The sequence below is a fragment of the Eptatretus burgeri genome, chromosome 1 (genome assembly GCF_056783735.1).
Source record: "Eptatretus burgeri isolate ZD-2024b chromosome 1, Ebu_testis_v1, whole genome shotgun sequence".
NCBI lineage: Eukaryota > Metazoa > Chordata > Myxini > Myxiniformes > Myxinidae > Eptatretus > Eptatretus burgeri.
The window spans coordinates 136,257,995-136,274,125 of record NC_140961.1 but is presented as its reverse complement, the minus strand read 5'-3'; the positions used below and the strand labels follow the sequence as shown (position 1 = coordinate 136,274,125).

Sequence of the window (16,131 nt, the reverse complement as noted above, 5' to 3'; positions counted from 1 at the left end):
GGGACACCAAAAGACCAAAAAGTCACAGGGGACACCAAAAGACCAAAAAGTGAAGGGGACCTAAAAAAAACACAGATACCAGGGGACCCAATTGACCAAAAAGTGTCAGTACCCAAAAGTCCCAGAGGATCCAAATGACCAAAAATTCCCAGGGGACCCAAAAAGACCAAAAATTCCCAGGGGACCCAAACACCCAAAAAGACCAAAAATTCCCAGGGGACCCAAAATAACAAAATCCAATGGAACCCAAAAGGCAAAAAATCTCCCAGGAGACCCCAAAAGACCAAAAATCCCACGGGACACAAAATACAAAAAAGAACAAAAATCCCAGGGGACACAAAAGACCAAAAAGTCCCAGAGGACCCAAAAGATGTAAAAGACCAAAAATCTCAGGGGATCCAAAAGACCAAAAAGTCCATGGGTCCCAAAAGACCAAAGTCCCAGGTGACCCAAACACCCCAAAAGACCAACAAGAACAAAATTCCCAGGGGACCCAAAAGACCCAAAAGAAAAAATTCCAGGGGACCCAAAAAAACAAAAAGTTCATGAGGACTTAAACACAAAAGACCTAGAAAACCAAAATCTCCCAGGGAACCCAAAAGACCAAAAAGTCTCTGAGGACCCAAACAACCAAAAGACAAAGTCCCAGAGGACCCAAAATATGTAAGACCAAAAAGTCCCAGAGAACCTCAAAAGTCCCAGAAGACCCAAAATATAAAATACCAAAAAGTCCCTGAGCACCCAAAATATATAAAGACCAAAAAGTCCCAGAAGAGCCAAAAGAGAAAAAAACCCAAAAAGTCCCAAAGGACCCAATAGACCAAAGATTTCAGGGGACCCAGAGGACCTAAAAACATATCAGACCAAAAATTCCAAGAGGACCCATACAACCAAAAGACCAAAAAGTCCTCGACACAACATATAAAAGACCAAAGTCCCAGGGAATGACCCAAAGGACCAAAAAGACCCAGGTGACTCAAAAAGACCAAAAATTCCCTAATGACCAAAAATAAAATTCCCAGGGGACCCCAAAAGTCCCTGTGGACCTAAATGACCAAAAAGTCCCAGGGGACTCAAACTAAGATCAGAATGTCCCAGGGGACCAAAAAGCCCCATTGGACCCAAACAAATATCAGACAAAAAAGTCCCACAGAAACAAAGACCAAAAGGTCCTTCAGGTCCCAAAAGTCCCAGGTGACCCAAACACCCCAAAAGACCAACAAGAACAAAATTCCCAGGGGACCCAAAAGATCCAAAAGAAAAAATTCTAGAGGACCCAAAAAGACCAAAAAGTTCCTGAGGACTTAAAAACACAAAAGACGAAGACCAGAATCTCTCAGGGGACCCAAAAGACCAAAAACTCTCTGAGGACCCAAACAACCAAAAGACCAAAGTTGCAGAGGACCCAAAATACAAGACCAAAGAGTCCCAGAGGACCCAAAATATATAAAAGACCAAAAAGTCCCAGAGGAGCTAAAATATATAAGACCAAAAAGTCCCAGAGGAGCCAAAAGATATAAAACACCAAAAAGAGTAGAGGACCCAAAAGATATAAAAAAACAAAGGACCCAATAGACCAAAAATCCCAGAGGACCTAAAAACATCAGACCAAAAAGTCCCAAATGACCAAAAATTTCCAGAGGACCCATACAACCAAAAGACCAAAAATCCTCGACCCAAAAGATATAAGACCAAAAAGGACCTAAAAAACCAAAGGTCCCAGGGGATGACCCAAAAGACCAAAAATTCCATGGGGACCCCAAAAGTCCCTGAGGACCAAAATGACCAAAAAGTCCCAGGGGACTCAATGTCAATGTCCCATTGGACCCAAACAAATATCAGACCAAAAAGTCCCACAGAACCAGAAAGACTAAAAGGTCCTTGAGTTCCCAAAAGTCCCAAAATAAAGTCCGGGGGGACCCAAAAGACCAAGAAGACCAGAATGTCCCAGGGGACCCAGAGGACACAAAAGACCTAAAATTCCCAGAGGTCACAAAAGACCAAAAATCCCAGTGGACCCAAAAGACCAAGAAAAACAAAGTCTCAGAGGACCCAAAAGTCCCAAATGATCCAAAAGACCAAAAAGTCACAGAGGACCCAAAAGACAAAAATTCCATGTGACCAAGAAGACCAGAATGTCCCAAGGGACCCAAAAGACCAAAACGTCCCAGAGGACACAAAATACCAAAAAGTCCCAGAGGTCACAAAAGACATGCCCCAAAAGGCCCAGGAGACCCAAAATCCCAGCGGACCCAAAAGACTCAATATCCCATTATACCAAAGTCCCAGAGGACCCAAAGGATAAAAAAATCCCAAAGGACCAACAACAACGAAAAGACTCAGAGGACTCAAGTCCCAAATGATCCAAAAGACCAAAAAGTCACAGAGGACCCACAAGACAAAAGTACCAGGGACCCAAAAGACCAAATGTCAATGGGGACACAAAAGACCCCAAAAATCCCAGAGGACCCAAAGGACCCCAAAACCAGAATGTCCCTGAGGACCCAAAACACCAAAAAGTCCCAGAAGACCCAAAATATTTATAAGACCAAAAAGTTCCAAAGGATCCCAAAATATAAAAGACCAAAAGTCCTAAAGGACCCAAAAGACAAAAGAACAATAAGTCCGAGAGGACCCAAAAGATGCACGAGCCCAAAAAGTCCGAGGACCCAAAAGACCAAAAATACCAGGGGACACAAACGACCAAAAGTCACAGGGCAGCCAAAAGACCAAAAATCACAGGGGACACAAGGCCAAAATAATCCCAGAGGACCCAAAAGATATAAAAGACCAAAAGGACGCAAAAGACAAAATTCCAGGGACCCAAACCCGCCCCCCCCAAGGACTTAAACACAAAAGACCAAAAAGTCCCACGGGACCCAAAAGAACAAGACCAGAATGTCCCAGAGGACCCAAAAGACAAAAAGAACCAGAGGACCAAAAAGTTCCAAAGGACCCAAAAATATAAAAGACCAAAAAGTCCAAGGGGACCCGAACAACCAAAAATATCCCAAAGTGCCAGGGACCCAAAAAGACCAAAAAGTCCCAGGGGACCCAACAAACCAAAAATGTCAGGGGACCCAAAAGATATAAATGACCAAAAAGTCCCAGAGGACCCAAACAACCAAAAAGTCCAAGAGGACCCAAAAGACAAAAAGACCAAAAAGTCTCAGAGGACCAAAAAGTTCCAAAGGACCCAAAAATATAAAAGACCAAAAAGTCACAGAGGACACAAACGACCAGAGGACCCAAAAATATAAAAGACCAAAAAGTCAAGACCCAAAACAAAAATCCCAGGGACCCAAAAGACCAAAAATCCCAGGGGACACAAAAGACCAAGAAGAACAGAATGCCCCAGGGGACCCAAAAGACCAAAAAGTCCAAGGGGATCCGAACAACCAAAAATATCCCAAAGTGCCAGAGGACCCAAAAGACCAAATAGTGCCAGGGGACCCAACAAACCAAAAATGTCAGGGGACCCAAAAGATATAAACGACCAAAAAGTCCCAGAGGACCCAAACAACCAAAAAGTCCAAGAGGACCCAAAGTCACAGGGGACCCAAAAGACCAAAAAGCCCCAGCGGACTGAAACAACCCAGAGGACCCAAAAGCCTAGGAAGACAAAAAAGTCCCAGGGGAACCAAGATACAAGTCCCAGAGGACACAAAATACCAGAAAGTACAAGGTGAGCATAAAGACCAAAAGTCAAATGTCAGCCAAAAGACCAAAAAATATCCCAGGGGACCCAAAAGACCAAAAATCCTAGGGGACCCAAAAAGACTAAAAATCCCAGGGGACCCAAAAGACCAAGAAGACCAAAAAGTTCTTGAGGACCCAGAAGACCAAAAATCACAGGGGACTCAAAAGACCAAGAAGACCAAAAAGTCTTAGGGGACCCAACTGACCAAAAAGTCTTAGGGGACCCAACTGACCAAAAAGTCTCAGGGGACCCAACAACCCAAAAATGTCAGGGGACATAAAAGACCAAAAATTCCAAAGAACCCAAAAGATATAAAAGACCAAAGTCCCAGAGTACTCAACATATATAAAAGACCAAAAAGTCCCAGGGGACCCAAAAGACCAAAAAGTCCTTGAGGACCCAGAAGACCAAAAATCACAGGGGACTCAAAAAGACAAAAGACCAAAAGGTCTCAGGGGACCCAAGCACCCAAAAATACCAAAGTCCCAGAGGACCCAAAATAACAAAAATTCCAGGGGACCCAAAAGAATAAAAATCCCAGGGGACGCAAAAGACCAAAAAGAACAAATTCCAGGGGACCCAAAAGAACAAAAATCCCATTGGACCCAAAAGACCAAAGTCCCAGGGGACCCAACAAACCAAAAATGTCAGTGGACCCAAAAGACCAAAAATTCCAGAGAACCCAAAAAATATAAAAGACCAAAAAGTCCCAGGGGACCCAACAAACAAAAAATGTCAGTGGACACAACAGACCAAAAAGTCCCAGGGGTCCCAAAAGACCAAGAAGTCCGAGAGGACCAAAGATCCCAGGAGACCCAAAAGACCAAAAAGTTACAGGGGACCCAAAATACCAAGAAGTCCCAGAGGGACCCAAAAGACCAAACCTCCCTCCCCCCAAAGACGGCAAATCCTGTAGACCCTTTCAGACTCGACTATACTGCAAAAATTGTCAGAATTCCCATGTTTTAAAAGTCCGCCATGTCAAGATATGTAATGCAATACGTCCTCCTGCCATGGCGCGTGTGTGTGCGCGCGCGCTCGTTCTCGTCCTCCATGTCCGTCTCGTCTCGTCCTCCGAGACGGAGCGCCATAACTCCAAAACCATAAAACCTAGCAGCCTGAAACTGCATGCATACTAAGGGAACGACAAGGAAGTGCATGAGTGGAAATTGGGTGTTTGGGTTAATTGAAGCACCCCTTTTGAAGATAATTAACGGCCTTATTTAATTAAATACTTTTACAGGCGCATCATCAGCCATATCGCCCTTTGGGGTCTTAAGGCCTTTTCTGCGTAACTTTGCTGGGGTCTGAAGCCATGATGTTTTTTTTGGCCTGCTCAACCATGTTCTGATTTGGAACAGGCCGCATCGATTTCTTAACAATACTGTTTGTTTTTGTTTTTTTTTCGCTTTCCTCACTCGTTATCGAATGCCTGTTCATCATAGCTACAGTTCGCTGCATTCAAGGCTTTTGTAAGTGCTACAGTTTTGAAATTAGGTGCTTAGAGCGATTTCATTATGATGCAATTTTCCACAATCTACTCTCATGGCTTCATTAACCTCCGCCATCGAAGATGGACGGAGGTTACTGTTTTCACCCCTGTCTGTTTGTTTGTTTTTGAACAGCATTACGGAAAAACTCCTGGACGGATTTCGACGAAACTTGGTGTGGGGATTAGTTATGGTCCAAGGATCATACCATTAGATTTTGGACTTGGTCTAAAGTTCAATATGGTGGCCATTTTGAAAAAGTAATTGAATTTTTGTTTTTGCATTTCTACATGTTTTAAGTGATTTCCAACCCCCCCCAAAAAAATTTGTTAAAGAAAAAAAAAATTTGCAACTTTTTTTCAAATTTTTTTTTCGATTTTATTTGAAAAATATTTGAATTTTTTTTTTTTGCATTTCTACATGTTTTAAGTGATTTCCAACCCCAAAATAAAATTTGTTAGAGAAAAAAAAAAACATTTTGCAACTTTTTTTTTTCAAAAAAATTTAGATTTTATTTTTTGGCATTTCTACGTGCGCGTCGATCTAGTTTAGTTTATTCAATCGTGGTTCAGTAGTCTGATCCGTTTTGACCTACAATGAATAGGATATCAGGTTCACTTAAGTGACCCAGCAGTATTGGCCACGGAGGTTTTGCACTCAACCGAGTGCTCCCCTTCTCGTTTTATGTATGTAGTTATTTATATATATGTGTGTATATATATATGTATATGTATATATATATATATATATATATATATATATATATATATATATATATATATATATATATATATATATATATATATATATATATATATATATATATATATATATATATATATATATTGTTGTGGAAATGGCCCTTAGTGTGTTATAAAATATAGGATTAGCCCAGATCCCTCATTAAATGCATGTTTAGCCAGGTTGCATGTGTGTCTGGAGGTGTAAGAGGCTGTTCATTGTTAGTACATTGGTGGTGGACCGAGAGGTTCTTCTTCCTGCTTCTCTCCGGACAATAGTCCCCGCCCAGCGCTCTGAGAGGGGGAGTGGCCTAGAAAAGGAAGTTAGACTGAAGGGAGGATCCAGGGGGCTTCGAGGCGAGCGAGCGCTGGAAAGGCAGTGGTGGATCTGCCGGGAGAGAAACTGAACCTGAGCGCGCTGAGTCTGCCATTTTGGCAGTTAGAGAAACTGCCTGCGCGTCGAGTCGGGCGATCGACTTTGTGGAGGAGTGGTTTTGGCCGGCGGTGCCTCCTCGGCCATGGACCCAGCCTTCGGAGCCCAACACCTTGATTTGGCCTTTTCTGGGGAACAGGCTCGGCCTGGACTTGTATACTGGACCTTGTGAGAAACCAGCTGAAACCCAACATCGATCTGACGTCTTGTGCCGTCGACATTACGCGGGGTCAGAATGCACTGAGGCTGCGTGTGCAAGCGGTGCCGGGAGAAGGAGGAGGACGAGCACCATTTTGCCACGCGGCGTGTTTGAGCTTGGGTGCTTGAATCCGTGGACATCGGCTTGTCACGAGCCACATTCGTGCCTTTGAAACTTTTCCTCTCGTCCATGAAGTATCACCAAGTACTCTGTGTCTTGTCTGCATGCTGTCCGTGTCTTTTCTGCATGTTGTTTAAGGTTTATCTCGTTTGGGTCCCCTTCGAAACCCATAATCCGAAGCTCCCGATGTTAAGAACGGGTTATGGATTAATTATAACATTGTCGTGAATGCTTGCTTGTGTCGTGTTCCCCGATGTGTCCCCAATAAATCTGGCTGATTCGAATGAAGTTGCCGCTTTGAATTAATTCGTGCCGCGCCGAGGAACGATCCACTCAATTTGGATATAAAAACCAAAATGGTTACAGACTGGCAGAATTCGCTCGGTCTCTGATAAAACCAGTCTGTAACGGGGGTCCATTTCCCCCAACTGGTAAGGTCCAGGGGTATGTTGGTATCTCGATTAGAGGTGCGTGACCCGAAGCCTGTGCCGAACCAGCCGGCGTTATAACCCCGGAGACGGCGGTGGTTCAGTGGCGCCGAATATGTAACATTTGGCTGTCGAGAGAAGGGTGCGAAAACCCAAACTGGTTACGGACAGTGATTGACATCACTCGTCCGAAACCCGCCACCGCTGAATCCCGAACAATATATATTTATTTATATGTATATGTATATGTATATGTATATGTATATGTATATATATATATATATATATATATATATATATATATATATATATATATATATATATATATATATATATATATATATATATATATATATATAGTAGTAGCCTGGTGTTGACGCAGTGGTTCGGGCAGTGGCTTGGGATCCAACAGGTCCTGGGTTCAATCCCCGTTAGGCCACTGAATTAATACACCAGGGGGTTGACTCAGCCTGTCATCCTTCCGAGGTCGGCAAAGTGAGCACCAGTGTACTGGGCCGGTGTATACCCTGGTTAAAATAGATGTATCATATCCCTGCACCGTAAGAGGCGACCAGGGTTGCGTCAGGAAGGGCATCCGGCGTAAAACATGTGCCAAATCACTATGCGGATCATACGGATGATCCGCTGTGGCGACCCCGAATGGGAGCAGCCGAAAGAAGAAGAAGAAGAAGAAGATATATGTATATATATATATATATATGTATATCTATATATATATATGTATATATATATATATGTATATATATATATATATATATATATATATATATATATATATATATATATATATATATATATATGTTGGAGGATCGCTTGAGGACGGGAGCTCTGCGCTGGGCCGTGCCTTGAGAGGGTGTAGGGCAGCCCGGAATCATGGTGAAACCCAATCCTTATCCCTGTGTCCTAAGAAGCGACCAGGGTTGCGTCAGGAAGGGCATCCGGTGTAAAACCTATGCCAAATCAGTATGCGGATCGTAGCGGATGATCCGCTGTGGCGACCCCTAACGGGAGCATCCGAAAGACGAATAACATATATATATATATATATATATATATATATATATATATATATATATATATATATATATATATATATATATATATATATATATATATAATATATTACTTTTGAAATCGAAAGATTTCGTAAGTATATTGATGACTTCCGTCCTCTGTGTGTTTGTTTGTTACTTACGAAATCTAAAGATTTCGTAAGTATATTGATGCCTTCCGTTTCTGTGTTTGTTTGTTTGTTTGTTTGTTTGTTTGTAGGCAAGATAACTCGAGAACGGAAGAAGCTACCAATGTCAAATTACACCACGTGATTCAGGAGGCTGATGGCTAGTGCTGATTAGATTTTGGTCAAAATCGGTCAAAGGTCAAGGTCACAGTGAGGTCAAACATCCAAAACATTCGATTTTTGATGGTTTGGTACAGAATCATCGAAGAAACTTCTGGTTTGCTTCTCTACCTTCTCTCGAGACAGCTTTTATTTGACAAGGTCAGAAGTAAAGTTGACGATTTCGTAAGTACCAGTCTATGACTGCTTGTTTGTTTGTTTGTGTGTGTGTTTGTTTATTTGTCGGCACGATAACTCGACAACGGAAGAAGCTACCAATGTCAAATTACACCACATGATTCAGGAGTGTGATGGCTCATGCTGATAAGATTTTGGTCAAAGGTCAAGGTCACAGTGAGGTCAAACTTTCGATTTTTGATGGTTTGGTACAGAATCATCGTAGAAATTTCTGGTTTGCGTCGCTGCCTTCTCTCGAGACAGCTTTTATGAGACAAGGTCAGAGGTCAAGTTGACAATTTCGTAAGTACCAGTCTATGACTGCTTGTTACTTACGAAATCTTAAGATTTCGTAAGTATATTGATCAGTTCCGTTTCTGTTTGTTTGTTTGTGTGTTTGTTTGTTTGTGTGTTTGTTTGTTTGTGTGTTTGTTTGTTTGTGTGTTTGTTACTTACGAAATCTAAGGAATCGTAAGTATATTGATGACTTCCGTTTCTGTTTGTTTGTTAATTTCGAAATCTAAAGATTTCGTAAGTATATTGATGACTTCCGTTTGTTTGTTTGTTATCTTGCCAAAACGAAGTTTTTGCAAGATATGTTAGTCAGCTTGTATGTTTTTATTTTTTTATTTTTTGTTTGTCTGCAATCACGTATAAACAATTCTGCAGAGCACAGTTATCATTGGAAATTTTTGTAACTTCGCATATCAGAGGCCAATAGAGGTCCCTTTCAGCGCACAATTTTGAAGGTCAAGGTCAAAGGTCAAGGTCACTTTGTCAAATCGGGGGAGTCGACGAAACCCTTATTTTTTGAGTAATTTTGATCGGATCGTCTTCAAACTTCATGGGAATATAGTTCATGGTCTGGCGCTCAGCTGATTAATTCTTGGTGGCGATTGGTCTTGACCTTCATGTGTTTTTTTTTTTTTTTTTTTTTTTTTTGTCTGTAATCACGTATAAATCACTCTGCAGAGCACAGTTATCATTGGGAATTTTTGTAACTTCGCATATCAGAGGCCTATAGAGGTCCCTTTCAGTGCATAAAATTTTGAAGGTCAAAGGTCAAGGTCACTTTGTCGCGAGTCGACGAAACCCTTATTTTTTGAGTAATTTTAATCGAATCGTCTCCAAACTTTTTGGGAATGTAGTATATGGTCTGGTGCTCAGCTGATTAGTTTTGGTGGCGATTGGCCTTGACCTTCATGGTTAGCGCCTGAGGTCAAACATATTTGACCCCAAGGTCAAATTTTCAAGTTTTAGGAACCATATCGTGTCGTACCTCAAATTGAACACCTCTGAGTGCTTTCTGGATATGTCAAGCTTGAGACATTATGACGTCGTTTGGTGACGTTATGAGGCAAACACATTTTTCATGGTTATCTTGTAGAACGATTCTCATCGGAATTTCGTCGGCAGATATTCCTGAAGGAGTCGCTCCTGGTGGATAGCAGCTCTGTTCGCCTCAGTGTGACCTTAAAGAAGTCACACGTGGTCACCTTTTGGCAAGAGCAGGGTGACATTGGTTTATTTTATTTGTTTGTTTGTAGGCACGATAACTCTAACGGAAGAAGCTACCAATGTCAAATTACACCACGTGATTCAGGAGGGTGATGGCTAGCGCTGATTAGATTTTGGTCAAAATCGGTCAAAGGTCAAGGTCACAGTGAGGTCAAACATAATTCCGTAAATTCATGTGGAGAAATGGAGTATTTTTGCTTCTCTCGACGTTACGAGTTCGTTTTAACTTAGATTTTAATTTTGTCTTAGGTTTTTGCGATCGCTTGGGACGCTTAAAACTCGGTTGTCGAAATTCTGGTAAAATCGGATGTTTTGGAGACGTTTTAAGATTGTATAAAAAATATTTCACTCGACGCGTCACGGGTCGTCTCATGATGCAGTGCGCTCGAGCAGACGCATCGAGTTATGCAAAGGTATAATATAATTGCGTGGAGAAAAGGAGATTTTTGCTTCTGTCGACGTTCCGATTTTTGATGGTTTGATACAGAATCATCGTAGAAACTTCTGGTTTGCGTCGCTACCTTCTCGAGAGACAGCTTTTATTAGACAAGGTCAGAGGTCAAGCTGACGATTTTGTTAGTACCAGTCTATGACTGCTTGTTTGTTTGTGTGTTTGTTTGCACGACAACTCGAATGGAAAGAGCTACCAATGTCAAATTACACCACGTGATTCAGGAGGGTGATGGCTAGTGCTGATTAGATTTTGGTCAAAATCGGTCAAAGGTCAAGGTCACAGTGAGGTCAAATATTCGATTTTTGATGGTTTTGTACAGATAACTCGAACGGAAGAAGCTACCAATGTCAAATTACACCACGTGATTCAGGAGGGTGCTGGCTATCGCTGATTCGATTTTGGTCAAAATAGGTCAACGGTCAAGGTCACAGTGAGGTCAAACATCCAAAAAATGATAACTCGAGAACGGAAGAAGCTACTAATGCCAAATTACACCACGTGATTCAGGAGGGTGGTGGCTTGCTCTGATTAGATTTTGGTCAAAATCGGTCAAAGGTCAAGGTCACAGTGAGGTCAATCATCCAAAACAATCGATTTTTTTTTTGATGGTTTGGTACAGAATCCTTGTAGAAACTTCTGGTTGGCATCGCTACCTTCTCCAGAGACAGCTTTTATTAGACAAGGTCAGAGGTCAAGTTGACGATTTCGTAAGTACCAGTCTATGACTGCTTGTTACTTACGAAATCTAAAGATTTCGGAAGTATCTTGATGACTTCCGTTTCTGTTCGTTACTTTCGAAATCTAAAGATTTCGTAAGTTTTTTTTGATGACTTCTGTTTGTGTTTGTTTGTTTGTTTGCTTGTAGGCACGATAACTCGAGAACGGAAGAAGCTACCAATGTCAAATTACACCACGTGATTCAGGAGGGTGATGGCTCGTGCTGATGAGATTTTGGTCAAAATCTGACAAAGGTCAAGGTCACAGTGAGGTCAAATATTTGATTTTTGATGGTTTGGTACAGATAACTCGAACGGAAGAACCTTCCAATGTCAAATTACAGCACGTGATTCAGGAGGGAGATGGCCAGTGCTGATTAGATTTTGGTCAAAATCGGTCAAAGGTCAAGGTCACAGTGAGGTCAAACATCCAAAAAATAACTCGAACGGAAGAAGCTACCAATGTCAAATTACACCACGTGATTCAGGAGGGTGGTGGCTAGCGCTGATTAGATTTTGGTCAAAATCGGTCAAAGGTCACAGTGAGGTCAAACATCCAAAACATTCGATTTTTGATGGTTTGGTACAGAATCATCGTAGAAACTTCTGGTTTGCGTTGCTACCTTTGTGAGAGACAGCTTTTATTTGACAAGGTCAGAGGTCAAGTTGACAATTTCGTAAGTACCAGTCTATTACTGCTTGTTTGTTTGTTTGTTTGTAGGCACGATAACTCGAACGGAAGGAGCTACTAATGTCAAATTACACTACATGATTCAGGAGTGTGATTGCTAGCGCTGATTAGATTTTGGTCAAAGGTCAAGGTCACAGTGAGGTCAAATATTCGATTTTTTTTGATGGTTTGGTGCAGATAACTCGAACTGAAGGAGCTACTAATGTCAAATTACACCACGTGATTCAGGAGTGTGATGGCTCGCGCTGAGTTGATTTTGGTCAAAATCGGTCAAAGGTCAAGGTCACAGTGTGGTCAAATATTCGATTTTTGATGGGTTGGTACAGAATCATCGTAGAAACTTCTGGTTTGCATCGCTCCCTTCTCTGGAGACAGCTTTTATTAGACAAGGTCAGAGGTCAAGTTGACGATTTCGTAAGTACTAGTCTATGACTGCTTGTTTGTTTGTTTGTTTCTCGGCACGATAACTCGAACGGAAGAATCTACCAATGTCAAATTACACCACGTGATTTCGGAGCGTGATGGCTTGCGCTGAGTAGATTTTGATCAAAGGTCAAGGTCACAGTGAGGTCAAACATTTGATTTTTGATGGTTTGGTACAGAATCATCGTAGAAACTTCTGGTTTCCGTCGCTACCTTCTCTCGAGAGAGCTTTTATTCGACAAGGTCAGAGGTCAAGTTGACGATTTCGTAAGTACCAGTCTATGACTGCTTGTTTGTTTGTTTGTTGGCACGATAACTCGAACGGAAGAAGCTTCCAATGTCAAATTACACCACGTGATGCAGGAGGGTGATGGCTAGCGCTTATTAGATTCTGGTCAAAATCGGTCAAAGATCAAGGTCACAGTGAGGTCAAACGTAATCCCGTAAATTCATGTGGAGAAACGGAGTATATTTGCTTCGCTCGACGTTACAAGTTCGTTTTAACTTCGATTTTAATTTTGTCTTCGGTTTTTGCGATCGCTTGGGACGCTTAAAATTCGGTTCTCGAAATTCTGGTAAAAATCGGATATTTTGGAGACGTTTTAAGATTTTATAAAAAAAATATTTCACTCGCCGCGTCACATCTCGTCACGTGGTGCAGCGTGCTCGAGCAGAGGCGTTGTTGATCATGTAAAGGTTTTCCCTGTGCGCGCTGACGGTGTTTTCGATAAAGATGGTGTTTAAAAGTCATTTTTTATCCCAATAAAGGTTATCGTCGCATACCTGACTCGCTAAGCAGTCGGATTATGTAAAGATTGTTGGTGGATGGCCGAATATTACGGTTTTGTGACTTTGATAAAATAATATTAAATAATTGCGTGGAGAAATGGAGATTTTTGCTTCAGTCGACGTTACGATTTTTGATGGTTTTGTACAGAATCATCGTGGAGACTTCTGGTCTGCGTCGCTACCTTCTCTGGAGAGCTTTTATTAGACAAGGTCAGAAGTCAAGTTGACGATTTCGTAAGTACCAGTCTATGACTGCTTGTTTGTTTGTTTGTAGGCACGATAACTCGAGAATGGAAGAAGCTACCAATGTCAAATTACACCACGTGATTCAGGAGGGTGATTGCTAGTGCTGATTAGATTTTGGTCAAAATCGGTCAAAGGTCAAAGTCACAGTGAGGTCAAATATTCGATTTTTTGATGGTTTGGTGCAGATAACTCGAACGGAAGAAGCTGCCAATGTCAAATTACACCACGTGATTCAGGAGGGTGATTGCTCGCGCTGAGTTGATTTTGGTCAAAATCGGTCAAAGGTTACAGTGAGGTCAAACATCCAAAAAATGATAACTCGAGAACGGAAGAAGCTACCAATGTCAAATTACACCACGTGATTCAGGATGGTGAGGGCTTGCGCTGTTTAGATTTTGGTAAAAATCGGTTAAAGGTCAAGGTCACAATGAGGTCAAACATCCAAAACATTCGATTTTTGATGGTTTGGTACAGAATCATCGTAGAAACTTCTGGTTTGCGTCGCTACCTTCTCTGGAGACAGCTTTTATTAGACAAGGTCATAGGTCAAGTTGTCGATTTCGTCAGTACCAGCGGATTACCCCGGTATATCGCGGTAATAATATATAAAATATAAATTATTTAAGCAATGAATTGTAATGCGTGTCACTCGACCAGTCACACAACGCACGAGACAAAGTTTCGCTTTTGAACTTCGAATATTTTCGAACGTTTTTTTTTTTCTCCAAGCCCTACGATGCCGCCCAAACGCCTTGCACCTTCTAAGGCTTCTGGCAAGGAACCAAAGCGCCAGAGGAAGGTTTATATTCACTCGATATAAATCAAACCCAATCGTGTTTATATACCGCCCAGCGTTTAATAATCACTCGATATAAATCAAACCCAATCGTGTTGACACACCGCCCAGCGTTTAATATTCACTCGATATAAATCAAACCCAATCGTGTTAACACACCACCCAGCGTTTTATAAACACTCGATAAAAATAAAACCCAATCGTGTTAATACACCACCCAGCGTTTATTATGCACTCAATATAAATCAAACCCAATCGTGTTTATACACCACCCAGCGTTTATTATGCACTCAATATAAATCAAACCCAATCGTGTTTATACACCGCGTTTATTAAAAAAAATAGGCATTTTTGGGGGAGGCGTCCAATCATCGCGGATTTTCACTTCTCGCGGGAGGGGGGGGGTGGGGTTGGAACTTATCCCCCGTTTATCGCGGGGGTTAAGTTCCAACCCCACCCCCCCCCTCCCGCGAGAAGACTGTATATGTATTTTTGAAAATGTATATATTGTGACGTCCACGGGACTTGAACAGTCCCACCAACGTAGAATGAGCCGAAATGATGGAGGCGGTTTATTTATTTATAACCCAAACATGGCGGCTCTAATCGCTCTACCGCAAACGGGTCACTTTTCACTGAGTTGATGATGTTTATTTGTTTTTATTATTAACCAGAAATAACAAGACTCGGCAAGAAAAGGGATCCGGGGAGATTCGACGGGATGGTGTGGGATCGGGCGTGGGGAAAACACAGACAATTCCAATGAATATACAAATCTCAAACCTTCTAAGGCGCCAAGTACACACACACACACACACACACACACACACACACACATACACATACACATACACATACACATACACATACACATACACATACACATACACATACACATACACATACACATACACATACACATACACATACACATACACATACACATACACATACACACACACACACACACACACACACACACACACACACATACATACACACATACACACCGTAGCTATTTCTGGTGGTCAGGCTGGACCGTGGTGTGGACGCAACTGTCCCTGGATTGGCGTCGGACGAGCTGGCCTTGCTCTCGTCAGGGGGGCAGGACAAACCGTGGTGCTGTCGACCTCCTGATCTTGGCCCAAGTCCGCTCACAGCCACCAGGGAACCAGTTCTGGCGCCAAGTTGCGAGCAGGAGAGGGAGGCAGGTCCGCCCGCCGTTCGACCCCGTACTCCGAGTCAGCAGAACCCCAGAGCCAACCAAGGTGAGGCACGAGGCTCAGCAAGGCTCCAAGACACGATGAAAAACAGGATCGAATCAGCACAACAACAAGCACGCTCTCCGCGCACCAGCCTCCACACCAAAAAAACCACGATCTTTTGTCCCGATCTTCTTCCTCTTCCTTTTCGACCCCGAACAGAATCTTTTTATCCTCCCGTCCTCGTCACTTCCAATCGAGCCGTTTTATTGGCCCACCGCCGTCGCCTTCCGCCAATCGTGATCACGGGGCGGAGCCATCCGCAGCAATGTCCTGTGACATCACGGCCAGCCTCCAGAGAATACTAAAAGGGGTTTACGCAGACACACTTACCCTATCCCGTATCCCTATCTAATTACGTGACAATTATCATTTCCCCCTTGAAGAAATGAACATTTACTAGACAACTTATCACCACTGAATTGCTACTTATTACATCGAGATCCTGGTACACTCTAACAGCATGGCATACCTAATTAAACATCGTAATTACCCTTAGAATGCATACCCCCCCCTCAAACGTAACACTGCCCCCTCCTCTGGTACCGCAGCTCCTGCAAGGTATATCACAGGCGCTACCGTACCAGCC

The 16,131-nt window shown here is 42.4% G+C and overlaps 1 protein-coding gene across 6 annotated transcripts in view; it reads left to right on the top strand.

Annotated features, from left to right (window-relative positions):
* Positions 1–16,131, top strand: part of LOC147035510 (helicase senataxin-like) — a 442,380-nt gene that overhangs the window by 21,250 nt on the left and 404,999 nt on the right. The window contains exon 3 of one of the 6 annotated variants that reach the window (XM_085899532.1): positions 13,387–13,472. The exons of the other annotated variants lie outside the window; for them this stretch is intronic. The gene's annotated coding sequence lies outside the window, so the exon portion shown is untranslated. The remainder of the gene's footprint in view (positions 1–13,386; positions 13,473–16,131) is intronic. 6 annotated transcript variants of the gene reach the window in all.